This window comes from Hyla sarda, chromosome 1 (genome assembly GCF_029499605.1).
Source record: "Hyla sarda isolate aHylSar1 chromosome 1, aHylSar1.hap1, whole genome shotgun sequence".
NCBI lineage: Eukaryota > Metazoa > Chordata > Amphibia > Anura > Hylidae > Hyla > Hyla sarda.
This window is the reverse complement of record NC_079189.1, coordinates 116,851,620-116,872,259: the sequence shown is the minus strand read 5'-3', so window position 1 is coordinate 116,872,259 and position 20,640 is coordinate 116,851,620. Positions and strand designations below refer to the sequence as shown.

Genomic DNA, 20,640 nt, shown 5'->3' with positions numbered 1-20,640 from the left:
AGGGCGTATCCATACGCCCGTGGGAATTCCGTCCCCCACCGCTAGCCGGTTGGGGACCGGAGCCGGATGCCTGCTGAAATCGTTCAGCAGGCATCCCGGCATATCGCCCAGGGGGGTCATTATGCCCCCCCCATGTCGGCGATCGCCGCAGATCGCTGGACAATTCAGTCCAGCGATCTGCGGCGATTCCGGGTCAATCGGGTCTCCAGTGACCCGGTGACCGGGAATTACTGGCTGTTCGGGGCCGTCTCTGACGGCCCCGAACAGCCAGAGCCTGCAGGGGTGAGGTGGCACCTCACGATCGCCCTGATTCGTCGGCCGGTTTACCGGCCGACCAATCAGGGCGCCTGCTGCGGGTGTCACTCCCGCACCCGCTCCGCCCCTCTTCTGGAGGGCGTGAGCGGGTGCGGGACGTGCACCCCGGGTGCTGGGGACCCCGATCCCCGGCGTCAATGTTGGGATCGGGGCCCCAGGAGCAGCGGCGGCGGCGGTGACGACGAGGGACTGACCTGTGCGGCAGGATCGTTGGAGGTGAGTGACAGCCTCCTGCTGTTGCTTAGCAACAGCTCCCAGCATGCAAAAAGGGCATGCTGGGAGCTGTAGTTATGCAACAGCAGGAGGCAGACCACCACAACTCCCAGCATTCCCTTATGGGCATGCTGGGACTTATGGTTTTGCAACAGCTGGAGGCACATTTTTTCTATGGAAAAGTGTACCTTCAGCTGTTGTATAACTACAACTCCCAGCTTGCACAAATAGCTAAAGTGCATGCTGGGAGTTGTAGTGGTGCATCTGCTGGTTGCATAACTACAACTCCCAGCATGCCCGTTGGCTGTCGGTGACTGCTGAGAGTTGTAGTTTTGCAACAGCTGAAGGAACACTGGTTGTGAAACTCAGAGTTTTTTTTTACCTAACTCAGTGTTTCACGACCGGTGTGCCTCCAGCTGTTGCAAACTACAACTCTCAGCAGTCACCGTACACCATGCACCGTACATGCTGGGAGTTGTAGTTTTGCAACAGCTGGAGGCACACTGGTTGTGAAACACTGAGTTAGGTCACAAACTCAGTGATACATAACCAGTGTGCCTACAGTTGTTGCAAAACTACAACTCTCAGCAGTCACCAACAGCCAACGGGCATGCTGGGAGTTGTAGTTATGCAACAGCTGGATGTCCCCCCCCCAATGTGAACGTACAGGGTACACTCACATGGGCGGAGGATTACAGTAAGTATCTGGCTGCAAGTTTGAGCTGCCGCAAACTTTCTGCTGCAGCTCAAACTGCCAGCGAGAAACTACTGTGAACCCCCGCCCGTGCGACTGTACCCTAAAAACACTACACTACACTAACAAAAAATAAAAAGTAAAAAACACTACATATACACATACCCCTACACAGCCCCCCTCCCCTCCCCAATAAAAATGAAAAACGTCTGGTACGCCACTGTTTCCAGAACGGAGCCTCCCGTTGTTGCAAAACAACTCCCAGTATTGTCGGACAGCCGTTGACTGTCCAGGCATGCTGGGAGTTTTGCAACAGCTGGAGGCACCCTGTTTGGGAATCACTGGCGTAGAATACCCCTATGTCCACCCCTATGCAAGTCCCTAATTTAGGCCTCAAATGCGCATGGCGCTCTCACTTTGGAGCCCTGTCGTATTTCAAGGCAACAGTTTAGGGTGACATATGGGGTATCGCCGTACTCGGGAGAAATTGTGTTACAAATTTTGGGGGGTATTTTCTGCTTTTACCCTTTTTAAAAATGTAAAATTTTTGGGAAAACAAGCATTTTAGGTAAAAAAAAAATTTTTTTTTTTTTTACATATGCAAAAGTCATGAAACACCGGTGGGGTATAAAGGTTCACTTAACCCCTTGTTACGTTCCCCGAGGGGTCTAGTTTCCAAAATGATATGCCATGTGTTTTTTTTTTTTGCTGTCCTGGCACCATAGGGGCTTCCTAAATGCGGCATGCCCCCAGAGCAAAATTTGCTTTCAAAAAGCCAAATGTGACTCCTTCTCTTCCGAGACCTGTAGTGCGCCAGCAGAGCACTTTTCACCCCCATATGGGGTGTTTTCTGAATCGGGAGAAATTGGGCTTCAAATTTTAAGGGGTATTTTCTGCTATCACCCTTTTTAAAAATTAAAAAATTTTGGGAAAACATGCATTTTAGGTAAAAATATTTTTTTTTTTTTACATTTGCAAAAGTCGTGAAACACCTGTGGGGTATTAAGGTTCACTTTATCCCATGTTACATTCCCCGAGGGGTCTAGTTTCCAAAATGGTATGCCATGTGGTTTTTTTTTTGCTGTTCTGGCACCATAAGGGCTTCCTAAAGGTGACATGCCCCCCAAAAACCATTTCAGAAAAATGTACTCTCCAAAATCCCCTTGTCGCTCCTTCCCTTCGGAGCCCTCTACTGCGCCCGCCGAACACTTTACATAGACATATGAGGTATGTGCTTACTCGAGAGAAATTGGGCTACAAACACAAGTAAAAATTTTGTCCTTTTACCCCTTGTAAAAATTCAAAAATTGGGTCTACAAGAACATGTAAGTGTAAAAAATGAAGATTGTGAATTTTCTCCTTCACTTTGCTGCCATTCGTGTGAAACACCTAAAGGGTTAAAACGCTGACTGAATGTCATTTTGAATACTTTGGGGGGTGTAGTTTTTATAATGGGGTCATTTATGGGGTATTTCTAATATGAAGACCCTTCAAATCCACTTCAAACCTGAACTGGTCCCTGAAAAATACTGAGTTTGAAAATTTTGTGAAAAATCGGAAAATTGCTGCTGACCGTTGAAGCCCTCTGGTGTCTTCGAAAAGTAAAAACTCATCAATTTTATGATGCAAACATAAAGTAGACATATTGTATATGTGAACCAAAAAAAAAGGTATTCGGAATATCCATTTTCCTTACAAGCAGAGAGCTTCAAAGTTAGAAAAATGCAAAATTTTTAAATTTTTCATCAAATTTACGGATTTTTCACCAAGAAAGGATGCAAGTATCGATTTAAAATTTACCACTATGTTAAAGTAGAATATGTCACGAAAAAACAATCTCGGAATCAGAATGATAACTAAAAGCATTCCAGAGTTATTAATGTTTAAAGTGACAGTGGTCAGATGTGCAAAAAACGCTCCGGTCCTTAAGGCCAAAATGGGCTCCGTCCTGAAGGGGTTAAGGGCACGTTCCCACTTGCCGTATGTGCAGCGTATTTCACACTGAGCAAAATCTGCAGCAGCAGCTGGAAATACGCTGCATATCCCTCGCTCACCATACACACAAGGCTTTCCGGTGGCAGCCATATGTGTCCAGTGAGTTTTGGAGGCGGTGCTGCGCGTCACAGTCACGCCGGTGTGAGGTGGAAACTTGCGACCAGTGCAGACTTGCGACCGCTCCTCCCCTCAGCTCTCCGAAGGTTTCCAAAGCTAAAGCTGGGTGGAGCAAAGGCAGTAGACTCAGGTCTGCAGGGAAGAAAGAAGCTGCGCCCCCAAGCGACGCCCCCCTCATCTCCCCCTCCCAGAGGACGCAGGCCTGCATGGCAGAAAGAAGGCAGAGCAGGCGAGAGAGGACGTACATGGCTCCTCATCCCCCCTGCCTTATGATTTCTATGTGTGAAAGGGACATACTGCACGGGCTGGGGATAAGGGGGGGGGGGACATAGTGCACGGGCTGGGGATGAGGGGACATACTGCACTGGCTGGGGATAAGGGGGGGGGGGAGACATACTACACGCATCTCCCCTCCCCCTGCTCTGCCTTCGGAGGATGCAGGTCTGCACTGGAGAAATAAGACAGCAGGGGAGGATGACAAAGTGCACGGGCTGGGGATGTATAGACTGCAGGGGGATGGTTATAGAATGGGGATGATTTCTATGTGTGAAGGAGGTGGTGGGGGGACGAGACTCCTGAATGACACATGCTGGGAGTTGTAGTCCCTTTTATGTGTGTGAATGCTAGTGTTTCCCAACCAGGGAATGCTGGTAGTAGTACTTTTTGAACAACTGGAGCCACCCTGGTTTGGAAACACTGGTGTATGCCCTGTAGAGGTGTGGTGAACTACAACTCCCAGGAGACTACATAGGGACAATAGAGATGTTGTTAACTACAACCCCCAGGAGACTACATAGGCAGCATGCTGGTGATATACCACAGACTGAAGACTCCTGAATGACACATGCTGGGAGTTGTAGTCCCTGTCATGTGTTTGTATGCTAGTGTTTCCCAACAGTTTTGCAACACCTGGAGACACCCTGGTTGGGAAACATTGGTGTATTCCCTGTAGAGGTGTGGTGAACTACAACCACCAGGACACTACAGAGGCAGCATGCTGGTGTTATACCACAGACTGAAGACTCCTGAATGACACATGCTGGAAGTTGTAGTCCCTTTTGTGTGTGTAATCCAGTGTATCCCAACCAGGGCTGAGTTATATTAGTGTGCTGTGTATAACGCAGGTTTCCTCGGGCTGCAAGGGGAAGGATGAACTGCACGGGCTGGTTTCTGCTTTTTCATGGGGTGTTCATTTGCCCCATAAAGAGGACATAGAAATGCATGGGGTTTGTACAGGACATGAATATCACTGTATGAACCCTGTGCATTTCTATGTCAGTGTTCATACAGGGAAGCAGAAATACACAGGGATCATACAGGGACAAAGAAATGCATGGGGTTCATACAAGGGAGCAGAGATGCACGGGGCTCATACAGGGGAGCAAAATGCACAGGGTCTATACAGGGAAGCAGAAATGCACAGGGTTCATACAGGGAAGCAGAAATGGACGGGGTTCATACAGGGGAGCAGAAATGCACAGGGTTCATACAGGGGAGTAGAAATGCACGGGGCACATATAGGGAAGCAGAAATGCAGGGGGTTAATACAGGGAAGCAGAAATTAACGGGGTTCATACAGGGAAGCAGAAATTAACGGGGTTCATACAGGGACGTAGAAATGCACGGGGTTCATACAGAGAAGCAGAGATGCACGGGGTTCATACAGGGAAGCAGAGATGCACGGGGTTCATACAGGGAAGCAGAGATGCATGGGGTTCATACAGGGAAGCAGAGGTGCACGGGGATCATATTGGGGAGTAGAAATGCACAGGGTTCATACAGGGAAGCAGAGATGCACGGGGTTCATACAGGGAAGCAGAGATGCACGGGGTTGATACAGGGAAGCAGAGATGCACGGGGTTCATACAGGGAAGCAGAGGTGCACGGGGATCATATTGGGGAGTAGAAATGCACAGGGTTCATACAGGGAAGCAGAAATGCATGGGGTCCATACAGGGGAGCAGAAATGCACAGGGTTCACACAGGGAAGCAGAAATGCACAGGGTTCATACAGGGAAGCAGAAATGCATGGGGTCCATACAGGGGAGCAGAAATGAACAGGGTTTGTACAGAGGCCTTCATGTCAGCATTCATTGCACAGCAGCTTTGAGAGAAAATCGTGTCAGGAGGGACGTACAGGAGAAATAACACTGTAGCATGTACAGCTTCATCCAGGGGAAATTCAGAAGGAGGGGAAAACGGATTTTGGTGGCGGCCGACAATTGAAATCTACACTTGCAGCATTCTGCAAGTGGAGTTTTATATTAAATCATTAACCTGTGTAGGACCAAGGGCGTACCTGAACGCCCACAGCGTTTCCGTTCACCACTGGTGACCGGGCGGTGAACGGAACGAGATGCCTGCTGAAATCGTTCAGCAGGCATCCCATGCCAATGCCTGGGGGCTCCCAGCATGCACGAACAGCAAATTGCTGTCTGGGCATGCTGAGAGTTGTATTTGTGTGCCTCCAGCTGTTGCATATCTACAACTCCCAGAATTTCCTTCGGCTATCAGTGCATGCTGGGAGGCATGCTGGGGAGAAAACACCCAGTTAGGTAACAGAACCTAACTCAGTGCTTCCCCACCAGTGTGCCTCCAGCTGTTCCAAAACTACAACTCCCAGCATGTGCAATCTGTCAGTGCATACTGGGAGTTGTAGTTATACAACCCCGTGCATCTCTGCTTCCATGTATGAACCCCGTGCATCTCTGCTTCCCTGTATGAACCCTGTGCATTTCTGTTTCCCTGTATGAACCCCGTGCATTTCTACTTCCCTGTATGAACCCCATGCATTTCTACTTCCCTGTATGAACCCCATGCATTTCTGCTTCCCTGTATGAACCCCGTGCATTTCTACTTCCCTGTATGAACCCATTGCATTTCTGCTTCCCAGTATAAACCCCATGCATTTCTGCTTCCCTATATGAACCCCATGCATTTCTACTTCCCTGTATGAACCCCATGCATCTCTTCTTCCCTATATGTACCCCATGCATCTCTACATTCGCTGTATGAACCCTGTGCATTTCTACTTCCCTGTATGAACCCCATGCATTTCTACGTCCCTGTATGAATCATGTGCATTTCTGCTCCCCTGTATGAACCCTGTGCATTTCTGCTCCCCTGTTTTCATTAAAGTCGGATGTGTAAATAGAAAAAAAAAATGTTCACAAAAATGCTGGTTTTTTCCCCAAATTTTAAATTTTTACAAGGGGTAATAGGAGAAAATGCCCCCTAAAATTTGTAACACCATCTCTTCTGAGTATGGAAATAACCCATATGTTGATGTAAAAGTGCTCTGCGGGCGAACTACAATGCTCAGAAGAGAATGAGCGCCTTTGAGCTTTTGGAGAGAGAATTTGTTTGGAATGGAAGTCGGGGGCCATGTGTGTTTACAAAGCCCCCGTGGTGCCAGAACAGTTGACCTCCCACATGTGGCCCATTTTGAAAACTACACCCCTCACAGAATGTAATAAGTGGTGCAGTGAGAATTTACACCCCACTGGCATTTGACAGATCTTTGGAACAGTGGGCTGTGCAAATGAAAAATTAAATTTTTCATTTTCACGGACCACTGTTCCAAAAATCTGTCAGACACCTGTGGGGCGTAAATGCTCACTGTACCCCTTATTACATTAGGTGAGGGGTGTAGTTTCCAAAATGGGGTAACATTGGGGGGTGGTCCATTGTTCTTGCAACATGGGGGCTTTGTAAACACACGTGGCCTACAATTCCGGACAAATTTTCTCTCCAAACGCTCAATGGCGCTCCTTTTCTTCTGAGTATTGTAGTGCGCCCGCACAGCAATTTGCATCCATGTATGGGGTATGTTCTTACTCAGGAGAAATGTGGTTATAATTTATGCTGGGCTTTTTTCCTATTTTCCCTTGTGAAAATGAAAAATTTTGGGTAACACCAGCATTTTAGTGAAAACATTTTTTTTCATTTTCCCATCCAACTTTAACGAAAATTTGTCAAACACCTGTGGGGTGTTAAGGCTCACTATCCCTTGTTACGTTCCGTAAGGGGTGTAGTTTCCAAAATGGGGTCACATGTGGTTATTTATTTTTCTGCGTTTATGTCAGAACTGCTGTAAAATCAGCCACCCCTGTGCAAATCACGAATTTAGGCTTCAAATGTACGTGGCATGCTCTCACTCCTAAGCCATGTTGTGCGCCCACAGAGAATTTTACGTCCACATATGGACTATTTCCGTACTATTTTTTTTTTTCTTTTACCTCTTGTGAAAATGAAAAGTATGGGGCAACACCAGCATGTTAGTGTCAAATGTTACATTTTTTTACACTAACAGGTTGGTGTAGACCCCAACTTTTCCTTTTCATACAGGGTAGAAGGGGAAAAAGCCCCCAAAATTTGTAACTCAATTGCTCACGAGTACAGAAATACCCCATTTGTGGCCCTAAACTGTTTCCTTGAAATATGACAGGGCTCTGAAGTGAGAGAGCGCCATGCGCATTTGAGGCCTAAATTAGGGATTTGCATGGGGGCAGACTCAGATGCAAATGTTAGGCCCTATTCACACGGCAGAATTTCCTCAAGCGGAATTCCTCCTCAGATGAAAGCTTAATACACTTCTATGGGAGTCCACACTCCCATTCACACTTCTGCAGAATTTATGCTTGGATGAGCGGAAATTCTGCTGTGTGAATCGGGCTTTACAATTGCCTCTGCTTCCAAAAATATTCTATGCCAGTGATTCCCAAACAGGGTGACTCCAGCTGTTTCTAAACTCCCAGCATGCCTGAACAGTCAGTGGCTGTCTGGCAATTCTGAGAGTTGTTGTTTTGCAACAGCTGAAGCCTCCGTTTTGGAAACACTGCCGCAGCTCAAACATGAAGTATCAAATTCACTGTAAACCCCTGCCAGTGCGAATGCACTCTGTACATTCATATAGGGGGGGGGGGGGGACGACAAACCTCCATCTGTTGCAAAATTACAACTTCCAGCATGCACTGACAGACCATTCATGCTGGGAGTTGTAGTTTTGCAACAGCTGGAGGCACAGTGGTTGGAAAACCTTGAGTTAGGTTCTTTTACATAACTCAGTTTTTTCCAACCAGTGTGCCTCCAGCTGTTTCAAAACTACAACTCCCAGCATGTACTGATCGCCGAAGGGCATGCTGGGAGTTGTAGTTATGCAACAGCTGGAGGCATGCAACTTCAACTCCCAGCATGCCGAGACAGCCGTTTGCTGTTCGTGCATGCTGGGAGTTGTAGTTATGCAACACTTGGAGGACCACAAATTTAGAGACCACCACACAATAATCTCCAAACTGTGGCCCTCCAAATGTTGCAAAACTACAGATCCCAGCATGCCCAGACAGCAAACTTCTGTGTGGGCATGGTGGGAGTTGTAGTTTTGCAAGATCTAGAGGGCCACAGTTTAGAGAACACTATACAGTGGTCTCTAAACTGTAGCCCTCCAGATGTTGCGAAGACAGAAGTTTGTAGTTTTGCAACATCTGGAGGACTACAGTTTAGAGACCACTGTATAGTGATCTCCAAACTGTGGCCCTCCAAATGTTTCTAGGCAGCAACTCAGTGAGTTGCCACCTCACTCCTATGCCTTCAGGGAGATCGAGGCTGTCTTATACCACCCCGATCCCCCTGAATCGACCCGTATGACCTGGAATTGCTGCAGATCGCTGGTCTGAATTGACTTAGGGTCCACCCCAGGCAGTGGCATGGGATGCCTGCTGAATGATTTCCCCGGTCCCCGGATAACCTGTACATGTACGCCCTGAGTCCTTAAGGACTCTGGAACGGGGGCGAACGGGTACGCCCTGTGTCATTAAGAGGTGAATGGACTTGCCCGTGATTTGGGGAAGGTTTTTATAGGGACTTCAATGGCTTCCCCAGTGGCCCCCCAGTCTAGCAAATATTTTTATGGATAAATTTGAGAGAGAGAGTACGTTCCTATGGACGGGCACACGTTCGGAGGTGGATGAGTATGTCAGCGTTCTCAATGGCTGTCACCCATTTGTAGAATTTACTTGTGAATGTAGCTTGAGCGAGATTCATTATCTTCATGTGAGTATTAAAAAGATCGGTAATAGATTGGAAACATCATTATATACAAAAGAGACAGATTGCAACAATTTGCTCCATAGGAACGTGGATATGCACCTCAGGATTTCAGAGGAGTGCCCAAAGGACTGATGGTAAGAGGATTTGTAATACACAGAGGGATTATGAAAAAAATAAAGAGAAACTGGAGGAGAAATTTATACAAAGAGGGTATGAGAAAAAGAGTGTGGAGGAAGCAGGAAAGATAATAGACAGCATACCAAGGGAGGTATTAAGGAGAAAGAAAGATGGTACGGAAAATTAGAAAAGTGTGGACATTGTGTATTTTTCCACCTTTGATGGGCATTCTAAAATGGTGAACAATATGATCTGTAAGTACTGGGGAATGCAGAAGGAGGGCATGAAATATGGGTGCTTGTTTAAACATAAACCACGCTTTGTATATCACAGAGGCAAATCCGTTGGGGATTATTTGGTAACATCGGACCTCAAAAAGAAGGAAATGTCAAGAAAAATGTTTTTGAAAGCTAAAAAGAGGGGCATATTCCCATGTAGTTATTGCCAAAACTGTAGTTTAATTATAAAAGAGACAAGGTGGCACACCCTAGGAAGTGTATATTGTTTCCAATCCGGGGTTGGTTCACCTGTGAAACAAAACAAGTAGTATTCTTGGTGAAGTGCCCGTGCGGCAAGGTTTATATTGGGCAGACAGCAAGACCAATAAGAGTGAGGATTAATGAACACAAACACTCAATCACTAATTTTGCCAAGAAATCGAAACATGATAGGGAAGCTGAGAGTACTAAATATGGTGGAACAAGCGTGGCAAGACACTTTGTTGAGAATGGGCATCAAGTCTGCAATCTGAGATGGATGGATGGGAAAATTTGGAGATCTGGTAGCAAAGAGGTTAAAAGGAGGTTACTCTAAACGGGAAGTATTTTGGATTACTAGACTTAGTGCACTGGCTCCTTATGGGATGAATGAAAACTGCAATTTTAATGTTTTTTTTTGTAATTTTAATACTGTTTTGATGATGATACTGTATTTCCACATATTTATATTGAAACTATGTTTTGTACATGATTTTAACTTTTAGACATGAGATCTCGCAATACTCTTACTTGTATGTAACTGGTGGTGGGTGCACGATCAACAGGCTTAAGAAAGGGAGTGAATCCTGAAACGTTGCTGAAGTGGCTCACAGCTATGGGAGCCTCTATTGTCTGTCCGAAAGAAAAGGCTGGATGTACGGCGTCTAATGGAAGCTTCGGCTGGAGCAAAGGACTGTTGAGATTATTCTACATCCGTGAAGTAATATGCGATGAGCACTTGGGTGAATATGTTTAATGTTGTACTTTGATCCAGTTTTGAAAGTTTTGTATGAAACAAGCTGAAGATAAAGTATGTGACTTATAAGCACGAATACTGACTTTGTGTGCATTTTTAACCATTATGGACTTGTGCTGGGAGTGAATGGAGCTTCAACTGTACACTGTCACCCAGGTAGCTAATAAGATACAACCGTATGTCAGTATTTATATGTTGGCACCCCAAGACCTCTGCACCTTGATAATATCCTAAATAAAGGGAGGCCCCAAAATTCACTAGTGGCTCCTTCATGTCTGGGGCCTATGTGTCGGTCAAGTAGCGCACAAGGGCCATGTATGGAATATTTCTAAAAACATTGAATTAGGGGTATACATATTGAGTTAAAGAAAAATTGATTAAAATGAAATATCTGCCAAAAATAAAGATAATTCTGCCACCACTGCTTTCATTTCTGTGAAACACCTAAAGGGTTCACCTAAATGCCCACCTCCCTGGGCATCATTATAAAAAAATAACAGTGTCTGGACAACCGCCTAAAAGGTATCATAGTGGAGGATTACAGTGTCATATCATGCGGCATTACTGAATGTCCATGTGTGGTTGTATGCACTTACAATTTGTGGTCATCACAAATAAACTGTTTTTCTAACTTCTCTAAATAGCACACAATATGTTAAGGTAGAAGTATTAATACACTGATAAATGTTAAAGCCAAAATGAAATAAAAAGAGCAGTATTTCTGGAAGTTTATTAGAAACAAGGGGATATATGTATGCTATTTCTTTACCAGTTTACATGGTTACTGAATTCAATAATAACTTACAATCTCACATCCAAGATTTTTTGGCACCAAAAAGTGTTAGAACCCTTGAGCCACCATGGGAGTGCAGAGATAATAAAAGTACATTCGTGGTTTGGGTATTAGGGAAATCAAAGCATCCAACAAAGAAATAAACAAATGCTAACTCCTTATGGCATTATTATACAAGGCACAAGGTTTCATAGGCTGTATGTATTCAACAAGGTATCCTATTCAAACCTACTGTTCTCCTGCTGGGAACAATAGGATTAGAGTTTACATGATCTTCTTAATTATATATTGACATTTTGCTTCTCAGCCTTTTGGCTGCAGTGTACTGCACGAAGCTTAAAAGGTCTTTTATGAGAATCTAAATATAAGCACTAAGAATGTACGAGAAGAATCTTGATGATTTTATGAGCAAACCAGGTGCTACTATACCTACCTTCAAAGCCTAATCTTTCCCTGGATTTTTTAAATATATTTACAGTCATTCTGTAGCCAGAGGCAATAAGTGAAAGGCACGCTTTTAGAAGCAGGTATTGACATTTTGAAATATTATTAAATTGACTTCAACTTTAATTCTGCAAAACTACTTTCCAAATGAAAAGTTTAATTTGTTTATTTTCTTTGAGTTCCTTTACTTTGCAGAGTTTAAGTTGTAAGCTAGGAAATTCTTCCTGCTTGAGTTCCACGCACATGCTTGTATTATCTGCCCACACAAAAACTGGTCATTAGATGAGACACATCATGGAAGCTGTTATACCACACAAAACCCTGTAATAGCTAGACTACAGGGAGCCTAAAAATCCTGCTTATAATCACCTCTATCATTCAGGGAGACACAAAAACTGACCTTTACTTTAAGTCAGTGAGATCAGTCAGAACATTATTATTTAAAAGAATATGGAAAATCATGATAAGAAAAAAAAAAGTACACCTGCATCATATGCCAATAGCCAATTACCCTGTAAACGCCTAATGGAGCAGCTTAAAGGGGTACACCGGCGCAAAACATCTTATCTCCTATCAAAAGGGAATCCTGCCGCTGTGGACCTCCACTATCGCCAGTGCGGCACCCCGGTTATCTGTGCACGAAGTGAACTCCGCTCAGTGTCGGATGACTGGTGACTACAGCTGCCGCGCCCCCTCCATTCAGGTCTATGGGAGGAGGCGTGATGGCTACTTACAAGCCGTCACGCCACCTCCCATAGACATGAATGGAGTGGGAGTGGCGGCTGTAGTCACCAGTCATCCGGCACTGAGCGGAGATCCGTCACGATCCTTTTGATAGGGGGTAAGATGTTTTCCACCGGAGTACCCATTTAAAGGGGTTATCCAACCTTGGCAAATTGCTTTTTCTGGCTACCTCCTCCTCACCTGATTGCATCTACACACTCTTGACACCACCTGAACCAAATAAGGTTATCTTGGTCTCATCATACCACAGGGCATGGTTCCAGTAATCCATGTCATTAGTCTAATTGTCTTTAGCAAACTGTGGGCTTTCTTGTGCTTCATATTTAGAAAAGGCTTCATTCTGGGTTGACAGCCAATTTGATGCAGTTTGCTCAGTGTGCTGCGTATGGTCTGAGCACAGGCTGAACCCCCCCCCCCCCCTTCTACTTCTACAGCGATGCTGGCAGCACTCATACATCTATTTCCCAAAGTCCATCTCTGGATATGACGCTGAGCATGTGCACTCATTTTCTTTTGTGGACCATGGTGAGACCTGTTCAAATTGGATCCTGTCCTGGTCTTGCCCATGTGCTGCAGCTCAGTTTCAGGGCCTTTGCACTCTTCTTATAGCATAGACCATTTTTCTTTTTTTCAGATAATTAGTGAATTATTTGCCATAAGGTGCTATATTGATCTTTTAATGACCATTATCAGACAGTGTGAGAGCGATAATACCAAATTTAACCCCTTCCTGCAAATGGACGTATATGTACGTCCATTCACGATCATGGTGCCACGGGTGTGCGGGCAATGATCGGCGGTGGGGGTCGGCGATTGCATATCGCCGAGCACCTGCCGTAACTGTCAGGAGTGGAGATGCGCTTCGTTCCTGACAGCTAACCCCTTCCAATGAGACCCTGCGATGCGATCAACGGCTCTCATTAGTAGCCATTGCAACCAGGGACCTCCGAACAGCCTCTAGTTAGCTGGCTACGAAAGCCGATCAGGCTCTGCACGAGTCTAATCTGCTATGCATATCAGTGAAACCTTGACAGCTGTCAGTGTAACACTGATAGGGATAATGCAATGCATTATAAGTGTCAAGTCCACTAGTGGGACAGTAAAAAAAAAATAAAAAAAATAAAGTAAAATAAATAAATACAGTAAATAAATAATAAATAAAGAAAAAAAACACACAATCTCACTTTCCCTCCCCCCAAAAAATTATATAAACATATTTGGTATTGCCGCTTCCGTAACAACCCAAGCAATAAGACTGTCACATTATTCAACCCGCATGATGAACGCCGTAAAAAAAATAAAAATAAAAAAACCTTGCCAAATTTATGGCTTTATATCAATGCCCAATGCTGCCAATGTAAAACTAAAATAAAAAGTGATCAAAATTGTCCCATGTACCCCAAAATGGTACCATTAAACTCCTCACAGAAAAGATTTGCTATCACAAAACATTGTTGGTATAAAAATAAAAAAAATACAGCTCTCAGATAATAGCGATGCACTAAAAAGATTTTTTTAAATCAAAAATAGTATTTGTAGTGTAAAAGTAATAAATAATCAAATAAAGTACTTAAATGAGGTATCGCCATAATCGTACCAACCACCAGAATAAAATTGCCATATCATTGATACTGCAAGATGAACACTGTACAAAAATAATAATAATAATCTCGCCAAAATTACAGCTTTTTGGTAATCCCGACTCACTAAAAATTTAATAAAAAGTGATCAAAATGTCCATACACCAACATAGTACTTATTCAAAACCGCTACTTATCCTGCAAAAAATAAGGCCTCGGACAGCTCCATTGGTAAAAAAAATAAAATAAAAAAAAGTTACAGCTCTCAGAATATTATGACACTCACAAATATTTTTTTAACAACTATAAAAAAGTATATGATTTAGGTATCACCATAATAGTACCGAATTGCAGACTAAAAGTAACATGTAATTTATACTGCATGAAAAATGACAGTAAAAAAATTAATAAAAAAACAATGGCAGAACCGTTTTTATTCGTACCACCTCATAAAATATGGAGTAAAAAGCGATCAGAGTGTCACATGTACCTCAAAATGGTACCAATGAAAACATCAATTTGTCTCGCAAAAATATTTTGAAACCCAAAGGCCCCTGCATCTTGATAAAATCCCAAAATCCACATGGTGCTCCATCATGTCTGAGGCCTGTGTGTGAGTCATGTAGCACTCTAGTGCCACATATGGGATATTTCTAAATATGTCAGAATTAGGGGAATAAATATTGAGTTGTATTTCCCTGTCAGCACCCACTGTGTTGCCGAAAAAAATAAGCAAAATGGCATATTTGCAAAAAAAATTAAAAAAATTAATACTATTATAAGAAATTTAGTTTTGAATTCCACTTTGCTTTAATTTCTGTAAAAACACCTAAAGGGTTAAAAACTTCCCAAATGTAATTTTGATTACGTTGAGGGGTGCAGTTTTTATAATGGGGTGGTTTATAGGCGTTTCTTATATACAGACCCCTAAAATCCACTTCAGAACTGATTTTGAAATTTTCTCTATAATTTAGAAAATTGCTGCCAAACTTCTAAGCCCCGTATAGTCCTTAAAAAGCTATTTAACAAATGATGCCAACATAAAGTAGACATATTGTAAATCAGAGTTAGTAACTGATTTATGTTGTATGACTATCTTCCTTAAAATTAAAGAATCAGGATTTGGATTTTGGAATTTTTCCTGAAATTTTGGAGTTTTTCACACAAAAATGCTGAATTTCTTGACCAAAATTTACCACTAACATTAAGTACAATTTGTCAGAAAAAAACAATCTCAGAATTACTTTGATAAGTTAAAGTGTCCCGAAGTAATAACAACATGAAGTGGGACAGGGCAGATTTGAAAAATGGGCCTTGTTCATTAACGGGGTACTCCGGCCCATAGACATCTTATCCCCTATCCAAGGGATAGTTGATAAGATGTCTGATCGTGGGGGTCCCGCTGCTTGGGACCCCTGCAATCTCTCATGCAGACACACACCTGTGGCAGCTGCACAGAGCGATGTTCGTTCCGTGTCTGAAGGGTCACGACTACAGGGCCAGAGTTTCGTGATGTCACAAGGGGGCGCCCCCTCAATGCAAGTCTATGGGAGGGGGTATGACGGAACATCGCTCTGCGCAGCTGCCACAGGTGAGTGTCTGCATGAGACGCGGCGGGACCCCCGCAATCAAACATCCCCTATTCTTTGGATAGGGGATAAGATCTCTTAGGGGCGGAGTACCCCTTTAAGGCCAAAACTGGCCTGGTCCTGGAGGGGTTAAGATACTTGCTCCCCATTCACACCTGAGACCTTGAAACACTTATGAGTCACATGACAACAGGAAGGGGAAATGGCCGATTGGGCACACTTAGGGGTGTACTCACTTTTGTTGCCAAGGTTTTGACATTATTGGCTGTGTGTCAAGTTATTTTGAGAGAACAAAACATTAAACACTGTTATACAGACTGGTCACTCCCTACTTTACATGGTAGCTGAGTGTCATTTCTTCAGTGTTGTCACATGAAAAGGTAATATTTACAAAAATGTGAGGGGTGTACTCACTTATTTGAGATACTGTAAAGGATGAGGATTTGTGAGATTGATGACTACTATGGATGGAGGCAGAGGCATTGTTGTGCTATGTCATTGCAGCTTAGCTCCCATTCATTTCAATGCGGGCTAAGCTGCAGTAACATGGCAAAGATACTAAAAATGTAAGCAATAGACTTTTTCACTCTGGTTTCAAAAACCTAGACCCAGTCTTAAACAGAAATATAAAAAAAATGTGTTGTTTCCTAACCATCACAATGGTCAAAAAAATACAGCACAACACACTGTATATAGTATCATAACAAATATGCCTTTACATGTATATAAATTATGCAAATCTTATATTTATATATGTTGTTGCTTTTATATAATTATATTCTGTATATACTGTACATAATTTGTACTTACAGTTTATCACAGACGGCACAGGTATAAGATAGCCCCTAAGCAAGAACAGTTTATTGGCCTTTTGCTCTGAAATAGCTCAACACAAAGCTTTTCTTTATTTCTCTTTGACAGTCCAGCAGTTATTGTATAACATGCTTATTAGCTCAGTTCCTTAATACAAGCTGCTGGACAGTATGAAGAAGATGCTTGCAATGTGGCATTATCCCACCTTACTAGGACTCTGCACAACTGCACTGTTTTATATATGATATACTTAAAGGGGTACTTTGGTGGAAAACTTTTTATTTTTTTATTTTTTTAATGACCTGGTGCCAGAGAGTTAAACAGATTTGTAAATTACTTCTATTAAAAAATCTTAATCCTTTTAGTACTTTTTAGCAGCTGTATGCTACAGAGGAAATTATTTTCTTTTTTGTCTTGTCCACAGTGCTCTCTGCTGACACCTCTGTCCGTGTCAGGAACTGTCCAGAGCAGCATAGGCTTGCTATGGGGATTTTTTCCTGCTCTGGACAGTTCCTGATACGGGCATAAGGTGTCAGCTGAGAGCACTGTGGACAACGCAAAAAATAAATTAACCCCTTAACGACCACGGACGTATATTTACGTCCGTGGCCGGCTCCCGCGACATAACACGTGGTCACGCGTAAACCGCATGTCATATCGGGTCGGTCCCGGCATGTAACTGAAGCGGGGACCCGGGGCTAATAACACATGGCAGCGATCACAGTGCCGCGTGCTATTAACCCTTTAGACGCGGTGTTCAAAGTTGAACGCTGCATCTAAAACAAAAGCAAAATCTTCCCGGCTGCTCAGTGGGGCTAATCGGGACCACCAAAGTGAAAATGCGGTGTCCCGATCAGCTAGGACACGAGCGGAGGGTCACTTACCTTCCTCCGGTGCCTCCGATCGGTGGTTGATTGCTCCAAGCCTGAGATCCAGGCTTGAGCAATCGACTGCTGATAACACTGATCAATGCAAAGCTATGGCTTTGCAGTGAACAGTGCTGACAACCAGTGTATGCAATGTTATAGGTCCCTATGGGGGCTACAGCATTGCAAAAAAAAAGTGTAAAAAAAGTTAATAAATGTGATTTAACCCTTTCCCTAATAAAAGTCCAAATCACTCCCCTTTTCCCATAAAAAAAAACCATGTAAATAAAAATAAATATAAACATATGTGGTATCGCCGCGTGCGTAAATGTCTGAGCTATAAAAAAAATATCATTAATTAAACAGCAGGGTCAATGGAGTACGTGCAAAAAAATTCCAAAGTACAAAATAGCGTATTTTTGGTCACTTTTTATATCATGAAAAAATGAATAAAAGGCGACCAAAAAGTCCAATAAATACACAAATAGTACCGATAACAACTTCAGATCACGGTGCAAAAAATTAGCCCTCATACTGCCCCATACACAGAAAAATAAAAAATTATAGGGGTCAGAAGATGACAATTTTAAACTTATAAATTTTCCTGCATGTAGTTATGATTTTTTTTTCCAGAAGTACAATAAAAACAAACATATATAAGTAGGGTATCATTTTAATCGTACGGACCTACAGAATAAAGATAATATGTCATTTTTACCGAAAAATGTACTGCGTAGAAACGGAAGCCCCCAAAACTTTCAAAATGGCGTTTTTTCTTCAATTTCATAGCACAATGATTAAAATGACTTACTTCACTGCAAAGTAGAATTGATGGCGCAAAAAATAATCATATGGATTTTTGAAAGGGTTATGATTTTTAAAAGGTGAGCAGGAAAAAATTTTAGTCCAAAAACTGAAAACCCTTGGTCCTTAACCCCTTAAGGACGCAGCCCTTTTTCACCTTAAGGACTGAGCCCTTTTTTGCAATTATGACCACCGTCACTTTACGAATTAATAACGCGAAAACGCTTTTACTGAATATTCTGATTCTGAGATTGTTTTTTCGTGACATATTCTACTTTATTTTGGTGGTAAATTTTCGTCGTTACTTGCATCCTTTTTTGGTGAAAAATCCAAAAATTTCATGAAAATTTAGAAAATTTTGCATTTTTCTAACTTTGAAGCTCTCTAATTGTAAGGAAAATGGATATTCCAAATAAATTTAATTTTTCTTCACAAATACAATATGTCCACTTTATGCTGGCATCATAAAATGGACATACTTTTGCTTTTTGAAAAAATTAGAGAGCTTCAAAGTAGAGCAGCAATTTTCAAAAATGTAATGAAAATTGCTAATTATCTATTCCAAGAAAAGCAAGCTGCAGACAGTGCACACCCAAAATGAGTATAAATACAAAGAACTTTATTAGTAGAAACCATAAGAGGAGACACATACATCTAAAAACATTTAAAAAGGCTCCCAAGTGAGCCTAAAAACATCACTGGGGAAGGGGACATGACCCCCCAACCCCTACCCTGCCCTGATATCAATATAGAGATATAACTAATGCTCCAAAGTGGTGTGTGCAAAATAACAGAAGGTCATCAGATAAATATATACGGTATATAATGCAAATCAGGCAATAATGCAGTATAAGTGCAGAAAAAGCAATCCACAGATGGAGGAGCAGTATTACAATACCAAAAGGGCAGGGAGAGCAAAGCCCCACGCGTTCCGTCACTCCCAGGTGACTTCCTCAGGGGTATGTATGAAGATTCTCAGTCTCCTTCTTATATACAAAACAAATTACAGAAAAGATACCTATCAGGTGCGTGGTCCGAGCCTGCATAGTATGGGCGATGTGTGCATGCAATAACTTGGCGTGGACTTCCGCCCTATGTACTTCCGCCTTTAGCTAATGTGGTGCACGCATGCGCTGGTCCACCCCGAACAAAAGGTACTGCGCACGCGTCAGCCCCAGTATCATCGACGATAGCAGTACGCATGCGTCAACTACGCCACTGGTTGGAAGCGGCCTGTGACGTAGTTTGTTGACACACGTGACTCGTCCGAGTCACGTGAGTCCCCATGTGATCACATGATTAGACGATGATCGCGCAGGCGCAGATCCAAGAGATCGGAGCATGTAGAGTTAGCAAACATCTAGGATTGTTCGCAATGTGTGTGAACCGCATAGTTTGTGAGTAAAGGACGAAACCAAAAAATTGCAGGAGTATAGTATATAAGTTACTATGTATAAGATAATGTACATGCAGTACATAAATAGAAAGCACTTTATGGATAATGTTGACTATAGTATTTAATAATGTGAAAATGATAATACATGCCTATAGTGTAAGTTAGATGTGCACTAAGTGAGAAGAAAAAAATATATATAAAAAGAGATAATAAAATAATAAGTGAAAAGTATATATAAAAAAACATTTATTATTTAAAAAAAATATATGGTGAAAATATAATAGTAGTTAAGTGAGGATGTTAATAACTGATAACTTAAAATGTGACCATATGTGGCATGCTGTTAGAGTATATCAACCAAGTAAAGGAGAATACTACAGCATCCGCCTCTGAGCATAAGGATAAAAAATCCTGCATTGTGTATGTTAGTAACATGCATAAAGTTATTAGTTAATTGGACTAAGAGTATCTAATTGGAGCTAATTATTCATGTGCTGTAAGAGTGTATAATTCCATCCATGGGAAAAGTCCCCCAACACCACAACCATGCGGATACCCACAGTAATTAAAAGAACCCGAACGGGACATGTGAGGCTAATCGGACCAAGCACCTGTAGTATCAATACAGAGTTAAGTTTCTACAAGGACAGTATAATAACAATAATTGTGTATAAGCAATAATTGTATTAGTAATAATGTCTCTATATTAATCATATCTTTATAGTCATCCTATTGTTCAAAAAAATGGAGGTGAAGAACAGCCCATATGTCAGACAATAGGCTGGTATTGCTTGCATGGAGTATCTTAAGGTCCTTGGTTCCCGTAACGTCCAGTTCTGACACAAGTGTCCACAAGCAACTAAAGACTTTTTTTCTTTC

General features: G+C 42.6%; 1 long non-coding RNA gene across 1 annotated transcript in view; it reads left to right on the top strand.

Moving 5' to 3' along the window:
* LOC130357834 (uncharacterized) overlaps positions 1-20,640 on the top strand; it is a 108,067-nt gene that overhangs the window by 3,738 nt on the left and 83,689 nt on the right. The gene's annotated exons all lie outside the window — the stretch shown is intronic.